This window comes from Schistocerca gregaria, chromosome 3, assembly GCF_023897955.1.
Source record: "Schistocerca gregaria isolate iqSchGreg1 chromosome 3, iqSchGreg1.2, whole genome shotgun sequence".
Taxonomy (NCBI): Eukaryota; Metazoa; Arthropoda; class Insecta; order Orthoptera; family Acrididae; genus Schistocerca; species Schistocerca gregaria.
Genome location: NC_064922.1, coordinates 589,197,698 through 589,205,674, shown reverse-complemented (window position 1 = coordinate 589,205,674; position 7,977 = coordinate 589,197,698). Strand labels below are relative to the sequence as shown.

The window sequence follows — 7,977 nt, the reverse complement described above, 5'->3', positions numbered from 1 at the left end:
ATGGTAGACATTATCTTTTTTCCAATCATTTTCGGTAGTGGGAAGATCTGTGCTGTAAAGTAACTCCTGGAGAGATTGCAGTGGTTAATGAAAATCACCCTCTGAACTTGGTTCATGTTACGGTGGAGGTTTTCTCTTGTTGTTCCAAGAAGTTGTCCCGACGTATTTCTCCAATTGATAGCTGCCATTTTTAACGGACAAGGTGTCAGTGTTATTCCTAGTGCTTTGCATTGGGTGACCATTGTGGCCCAGGCTAAGGTGGTATGTTGAAAACCCCGCAGGTTTAGGAGTTTGCTTTTGTTTGCGTTGACACCTGCTCCGGAGACTCTACAGTACTTTTTAATTAGCGTTTCCAATTTCAAAATGTCGTCGGGATTTCGCAGGACGACTCCGACATCATCGGCATAGGCGTTTATGACTGTTCGGTGACCAGATAATGTGATGCCAGTTAGAGTGGCATGAACACTGCGGAGGAAAGGTTCTAATGAAAGCACGAATAGGAACATGGAAAGGGGGCTTCCTTGAGGAACGCCGCGCCTGATCTGAATCTGCTTTGTCCTCTGGCAGTTAACTGATATACAAGCGCTGATGCCTGTTGCAACATTTCTGATCACACTTACGACTCGCTCATTAAAACCTATTTTGTTCAGTGTGGCACTAAGGAATCTATGATCCACACGATCAAATGCTTTCTGGAAGTCAATAAACATGATAGCACATTTTATGGTGGTCACAGCAGTGATTGCAATTATATCTCTATATTCAGCTATGCTTTTGAAAATGCTCTTGGTAGGCACACAGGACTGGTATGGACTTACTATCTTTTTGGCCAACTGTGAGAGTCTGTTGTTTAAAATTCTGCCGATGATTTTATAATCGGAGTTTAACAGGGAGATAGGACGAAAGTTGTTGAGGTTTCTTTTTGCAGCATTTTTTGGGATTAGTACTATTGTGCTCTCTTTAAAAACAGCAGGTAAATGCTTTCCCTGAAGCACCTCGTTCGTCATTCGGGTAAACATGTCACCAATCAGTGGCCAGTATCGTTTATAAAATTCAACAGGCAAACCATCCGGTCCCGGCGATTTCCTCAGAGGAGATTTGCAGATGATTCTGTGGATATCTTCGTTAGTACACTCAACGAGAAGGTCTTCGTTTTCCTCGTCCGAGACCTGTGGAGCTATGTAACTAAGGAACTCATCGAAGGACTCTTCACATACCGGGTTGGCAGTGTATAGGTCTTCGTAATATTTGTGCACTGCATTGACGATGTCTCTCTGAGTCGTGAGTGTCTCGCCAGTTTCAGACTGAAGTCCATCAATGAAGGTGCGTCTCCTGTTTCTTTCGTGCTTCAGTAGATGGTACAAGGAAGCATGTTCATCCTCCACGACTGTCTTAGCCTTGGATTTTAATTTCAGACCCTCCATCTGCTGTCTTTTAAGACTGAGCAATTTGGCCTTAGTTTGCTTGATATCTGCCAGACGGACGTTGGAAGTGTTGGCCTGCTCATATAAATTTCGCAGCATGGTGTAATAAAATTCTATGGAATTTTTCAAGTCTTTCGATCGTTGTACACTATACTGGATGAGAACTTTTCTCAGTTTAGGCTTTGCCCTGTTGCACCACCAGTCTAGTACTGAGACGTGTCTATCTGCAGAGCGGAGGCACAATGCCCACGCTTCTGTCAAACTTTCTTCTAATCCGTCGTCCTGCATCAGTGACGTATTAAGGTGCCATGAACTTCTAAAACGGCGAGTGGGTTGCGCAGTAAGGTTGATGGAAGCTAGCACGGAGCTATGATCAGAAAAGTAAACTGGAATCGTCTCTGCTTTAATGAAGGAGCTAACTAGACTTTGCGATATGTAGAGTCTGTCGATCCTGCTACGTGAGTGAGGACCTAGGAATGTAAATGCCACAAATGTGGGATACATTATTTCCCAAGCATCTTTAAGCTGTAAAACAGTGACGAAACGCTTCAGTTCAGTGCAGGTATTAAAATTCGGAACCTGGTCTTTCTTATTTATCACACAATTGAAATCACCGCCTATTATAAGATCTTTTGGGTTTTTCCGTAATAAATAAATGATTTCTTCTTTATAGAACTGTGCTCTTTCCATTCTATTAGATGTGCCAGAAGGGGCATACAGATTGATAAGGGTAGAACCAAAGACTTTTATACCTATTGCTCTGCCGGAGTCCAACCTCTCGATATCCGAGACAGGAATCCCCTCCCTGACTAAAATTGCTGTACCGACGTTGGTGTCAAGTGAGACATTTAAAATCGCCAAATATCCAGGCACTGTAAGATTAGTCAGCACTACTTCCTGTAGGAAAGCAATGTCCGTCCCTGACTCATATAAATAATCCTTGAGCGCTGTAACTTTAGTCACGGATGTAATCCTGTTTATATTGATAGTCGTAATTGTATATGCCTGGGACATTTAGTTTGCATAAAAAGTAAATAAGTGATTAAAAAGATAACAAAATATTAATAAAAAAAAAAAAAGAAAAAGAGATGTGCAGCTCCTAGAAGGGAGAAACGACTCTGCTTAAACAAACATCTAAAAGAATAGTCAGTATTTGAAGCTCGGTAAACACTTCATCTGGTTCCTCTGAAATATGACTAAGACAGTAGTACAATTAGAAATGAAACTGGTTCAACAAAATCCTTTTTTTTTTTTCATCTTACAGCCTCATTTTGGTGCAGGATTCCGAACATCTCGGGTTTTAGTTTTACCGAGGGGCTTTGCATCACTAATGTCACTTGAAGGTACCTCCTTAGGTCTTTCCGTGATGATTTCATACAAGACGTTCTTGGCCGTCGCTTCCTCTTGTGCTGGTTGTTGTTTGCTTTGGTTACGGGAAGCTTTGAGATTAGGTTGCAGTTTGAGTCGGCGTCTTCGGACATCTTGGTTCAACGCGCCGTCATTCGGATTGTCTATCTTTACCACCGTTGTGACCGAAGCTGTCTCAACAGCGTCCTTTTTACGAGTGCCATTTCCTTGTTCTTCCGTCACTGGCTCCAGAGCACTGACTGAGTCGGCGGTTTGTGGGTCTGTAAATTCTTGAGTTGGGTTCCGCTCCGTCACCTCTTGTGCTTCGGAGTGCGCCTCTTCCGTCTCCGCGACAATCGTTACTGCGTCCCCTCCGTGGACCGTTTGTACCCGTTCAGCCGCCGACAGCGGCCGGGTTGCCTTAGCGACTGTCGTCACGTCAATACATGTACTGTTTGTTTCCTCGAGCACATCCGCATTACACTGCTTCTGCTTACGGGTGGAAGGCGAATTACGGGCGGACTCGCCGTCCGAGCCGTCATCGGTCGTTTCCAACGGTCGCTTCTTATTCTGGAGATCGCAATCGGGAACAGAAGGGTGTGATGTAATGACGCTCAGGGGAGGGAACTCCGTAGTAGTTATGGCGGGCACTGCAGAAGTACATGCACCACTGTCGTTAACCGAAAGAAGGGAAGTGCTATTTGGTAAGACATCGCTGAGGGTCAGTTTTTGACGCTGTGTTAGATTGTTCCGAAGAACAAAAACACGGCGCGGACAATCTTGTCGGAAATGACCTGTCTCATTGCAAATATTGCACGTGCGCTCCTGACCAGAATACACAACATGTGCTTTATGACCTGCAACGGATATATGGGACGGAATGTTGGCTTTCACCTCCATTTCAACGGATCTAATGCCATTAAAACACTGTATCTTGTATAGCTTCGACCATCTTTCGTTATAGATAGATTTAACTTCGCCATATTTAGATAGAGCGTCCTTGATCAACTGATTATCAATTTCAATTGGAACATTCAAAATCCTGACATTGGTGTACATGATATCAGCTTTTCGTACAGAGACATTACTTTTTGAACCGTCTCGATGAACAAATTCGACGGAATTACCCCATTTTGCAAGCAACTTATCGACTGTCACTGAGTTCAAAAATTTAACAAAAACACAGTATTTTTCAGCATCTAATTGCGTGGTATGAACAGAGTCAGAATTTATACCGATTACCTCAGTCAGCCAATCGTGGATTTCCAGCGCAGTGGGTTGGACCGGCCGTGTTTCTTTCTCGAACGAGAAGACTAAAGTATTCTTCCTGACGGTGTCAGACATGGTCGTCGGTTCCGACGAAATTCCGGCAACAACCGAAATTGCGGCGAAGCACGAGACGTGGAACGGACGAAAGCACTATAAAAACACTTATCAGAGACACCACTCAAAAAATAACAGCGAAAATGTACAGCTAACTTCACGTAAACACCAAACACCGGCGATAGCGCTAACGTACGCGGAGTAAACAACAAGCACGTCCGACCGCGGCGACGGCTAAAGCCAGGCCACTCGGCCACGACTGCCGCTAGCACAAGATTCTCCCGACACGTGCACCTGCTGCCGTTTAGAGCACTGCATTGCCAGGGAACGGCGTAGCTGCATTTTTTTCCGTAGTGCTTTCACCGCTTGTAGGCGAGCCGCTACCAAAGTATTAAAATTTCCGCCCGGACAGGGACTTGAACCCTGGACCCTTAGGTTAAAAGCCTAATGCTCTACCGACTGAGCTATCCGGGCTCATGTTACCTCCACGTCACTTCCCACTATCCTACGGACACACTGCCTCATGTCGTTTACTGTTGGGCAATCATTGCATGGAGCTGTTACTAATTAAACGTCCTCTGAATGCTCTCTACGAACTCATCACGCTGGGCTCGTAACTGTCTATCGAAGAAAGCTGACACACGATGAAAATCAAATTGCAGCAGCTTTTACGTCTCATACGTTGAAGCAGAGGAGCTTCGTGTTTTGTCGACACTCACTTGCCAACTGGAAAATTCACAAGCGTCTCGAATGCAATGTTTCCCACGTGTTTGCCCATTTCACGGTTCCGTTGGAGACGCTCTTCGCGTCTTGACACAAAAACGAAACGCAGTCGGTAGGACTCGAACCTACGCTCCCAGAGGGAATCTGATTTCTAGTCAGACGCCTTAACCACTCGGCCACGACTGCCCGTCGCAGCAGCGTCTCTCTACAAGTGAAACTGCTCCTTTTAAAGCAACCTGGCGGCAGAAAACGCCATGGCCTCACTCGTTTCTGTAGTGCTTCCGTGGCCAGCACAGTAGCCGTTACGACAGTGTATTAATTTTCGCCTGGACAGGGGCTTAAACCCGGGACCTTTCGGTTGTCGGTCTAGCGCTCTGCTTGACTCAGCTATCCTGTCCCTCTGCCAAGCATGGTGGTACAGCTGCAATGTGTGCGAGTGATTTGCGTGTCGTAATTACTGGCTTGGGGCTCCAATGGCGACTTCACCGACTTCCCACTGACGCACCGCTGACGCTAGTTTTCTGTCGTCTTAAACGATGGACATACTTCCAAGCAGCTGCGAGATCTTACGAGAAGACACGCTGCACCACTGCTTTTGCCGCACTCAAATGACTCAATTGCGATACTTAAAAAGAAATGAATGCTCGCTCTGTCCAACACTTTCAAGTGCATGTGCGTACTCACGAACACGGCGACTGCGCGAGGAAATGACGGCGGTGCGCTCGTGGGCCTGCGACGGATTTCTGCATTACTAGCTTCCGTGCGAGATGAACCGATAGCCATAGGAAGCAGAGCCCGCCGCGAAATTCAGTATCTTTAAACATAAATTTTCGTCTTGCTGAGAGAGGTGGCACTGGTTTGCATTGGCATTCACCCATGCATGTCACATGTGCGCGAAACTTTCTGCTCGTTTGTACGCAAAATCGCACGCAGCCGGTAGGATTCGAACCTACGCTCCCAGAGGGAATCTGATTTCGAGTCAGACGCCTTAACCACTCGGCCACGACTGCCGCTAGCACAAGATTCTCCCGACACGTGCACCTGCTGCCGTTTAGAGCACTGCATTGCCAGGGAACGGCGTAGCTGCATTTTTTTCCGTAGTGCTTTCACCGCTTGTAGGCGAGCCGCTACCAAAGTATTAAAATTTCCGCCCGGACAGGGACTTGAACCCTGGACCCTTAGGTTAAAAGCCTAATGCTCTACCGACTGAGCTATCCGGGCTCATGTTACCTGCACGTCACTTCCCACTATCCTACGGACACACTGCCTCATGTCGTTTACTGTTGGGCAATCATTGCATGGAGCTGTTACTAATTAAACGTCCTCTGAATGCTCTCTACGAACTCATCACGCTGGGCTCGTAACTGTCTATCGAAGAAAGCTGACACACGATGAAAATCAAATTGCAGCAGCTTTTACGTCTCATACGTTGAAGCAGAGGAGCTTCGTGTTTTGTCGACACTCACTTGCCAACTGGAAAATTCACAAGCGTCTCGAATGCAATGTTTCCCACGTGTTTGCCCATTTCACGGTTCCGTTGGAGACGCTCTTCGCGTCTTGACACAAAAACGAAACGCAGTCGGTAGGACTCGAACCTACGCTCCCAGAGGGAATCTGATTTCTAGTCAGACGCCTTAACCACTCGGCCACGACTGCCCGTCGCAGCAGCGTCTCTCTACAAGTGAAACTGCTCCTTTTAAAGCAACCTGGCCTCAGAAAACGCCATGGCCTCACTCGTTTCTGTAGTGCTTCCGTGGCCAGCACAGTAGCCGTTACGACAGTGTATTAATTTTCGCCTGGACAGGGGCTTAAACCCGGGACCTTTCGGTTGTCGGTCTAGCGCTCTGCTTGACTTAGCTATCCTGTCCCTCTGCCAAGCATGGTGGTACAGCTGCAATGTGTGCGAGTGATTTGCGTGTCGTAATTACTGGCTTGGGGCTCCAATGGCGACTTCACCGACTTCCCACTGACGCACCGCTGACGCTAGTTTTCTGTCGTCTTAAACGATGGACATACTTCCAAGCAGCTGCGAGATCTTACGAGAAGACACGCTGCACCACTGCTTTTGCCGCACTCAAATGACTCAATTGCGATACTTAAAAAGAAATGAATGCTCGCTCTGTCCAACACTTTCAAGTGCATGTGCGTACTCACGAACACGGCGACTGCGCGAGGAAATGACGGCGGTGCGCTCGTGGGCCTGCGACGGATTTCTGCATTACTAGCTTCCGTGCGAGATGAACCGATAGCCATAGGAAGCAGAGCCCGCCGCGAAATTCAGTATCTTTAAACATAAATTTTCGTCTTGCTGAGAGAGGTGGCACTGGTTTGCATTGGCATTCACCCATGCATGTCACATGTGCGCGAAACTTTCTGCTCGTTTGTACGCAAAATCGCACGCAGCCGGTAGGATTCGAACCTACGCTCCCAGAGGGAATCTGATTTCGAGTCAGACGCCTTAACCACTCGGCCACGACTGCCGCTAGCACAAGATTCTCCCGACACGTGCACCTGCTGCCGTTTAGAGCACTGCATTGCCAGGGAACGGCGTAGCTGCATTTTTTTCCGTAGTGCTTTCACCGCTTGTAGGCGAGCCGCTACCAAAGTATTAAAATTTCCGCCCGGACAGGGACTTGAACCCTGGACCCTTAGGTTAAAAGCCTAATGCTCTACCGACTGAGCTATCCGGGCTCATGTTACCTCCACGTCACTTCCCACTATCCTACGGACACACTGCCTCATGTCGTTTACTGTTGGGCAATCATTGCATGGAGCTGTTACTAATTAAACGTCCTCTGAATGCTCTCTACGAACTCATCACGCTGGGCTCGTAACTGTCTATCGAAGAAAGCTGACACACGATGAAAATCAAATTGCAGCAGCTTTTACGTCTCATACGTTGAAGCAGAGGAGCTTCGTGTTTTGTCGACACTCACTTGCCAACTGGAAAATTCACAAGCGTCTCGAATGCAATGTTTCCCACGTGTTTGCCCATTTCACGGTTCCGTTGGAGACGCTCTTCGCGTCTTGACACAAAAACGAAACGCAGTCGGTAGGACTCGAACCTACGCTCCCAGAGGGAATCTGATTTCTAGTCAGACGCCTTAACCACTCGGCCACGAGTGCCCGTCGCAGCAGCGTCTCTCTACAAGTGAAACTG

The 7,977-nt window shown here is 47.3% G+C and overlaps 8 non-coding genes across 8 annotated transcripts; all 8 read right to left on the bottom strand.

Moving 5' to 3' along the window:
- Positions 1-4,495: 4,495 nt before the first annotated feature.
- Positions 4,496-4,568, bottom strand: Trnak-uuu (transfer RNA lysine (anticodon UUU)). The gene has a single exon. It is a non-coding gene; the product is annotated as a tRNA-Lys (tRNA).
- Positions 4,569-4,921: 353 nt separating this feature from the next.
- Trnas-aga (transfer RNA serine (anticodon AGA)) lies at positions 4,922-5,003 on the bottom strand. Its single transcript has one exon. It is a non-coding gene; the product is annotated as a tRNA-Ser (tRNA).
- A 742-nt stretch (positions 5,004-5,745) lies between these two features.
- On the bottom strand, positions 5,746-5,827 carry Trnas-cga (transfer RNA serine (anticodon CGA)). The gene has a single exon. It is a non-coding gene; the product is annotated as a tRNA-Ser (tRNA).
- Positions 5,828-5,965: 138 nt separating this feature from the next.
- Trnak-uuu (transfer RNA lysine (anticodon UUU)) lies at positions 5,966-6,038 on the bottom strand. The gene has a single exon. It is a non-coding gene; the product is annotated as a tRNA-Lys (tRNA).
- Positions 6,039-6,391: 353 nt separating this feature from the next.
- On the bottom strand, positions 6,392-6,473 carry Trnas-aga (transfer RNA serine (anticodon AGA)). The gene has a single exon. It is a non-coding gene; the product is annotated as a tRNA-Ser (tRNA).
- Positions 6,474-7,215: 742 nt separating this feature from the next.
- Positions 7,216-7,297, bottom strand: Trnas-cga (transfer RNA serine (anticodon CGA)). The gene has a single exon. It is a non-coding gene; the product is annotated as a tRNA-Ser (tRNA).
- A 138-nt stretch (positions 7,298-7,435) lies between these two features.
- On the bottom strand, positions 7,436-7,508 carry Trnak-uuu (transfer RNA lysine (anticodon UUU)). Its single transcript has one exon. It is a non-coding gene; the product is annotated as a tRNA-Lys (tRNA).
- Positions 7,509-7,861: 353 nt separating this feature from the next.
- Positions 7,862-7,943, bottom strand: Trnas-aga (transfer RNA serine (anticodon AGA)). The gene has a single exon. It is a non-coding gene; the product is annotated as a tRNA-Ser (tRNA).
- Between the last annotated feature and the right edge of the window lie 34 nt (positions 7,944-7,977).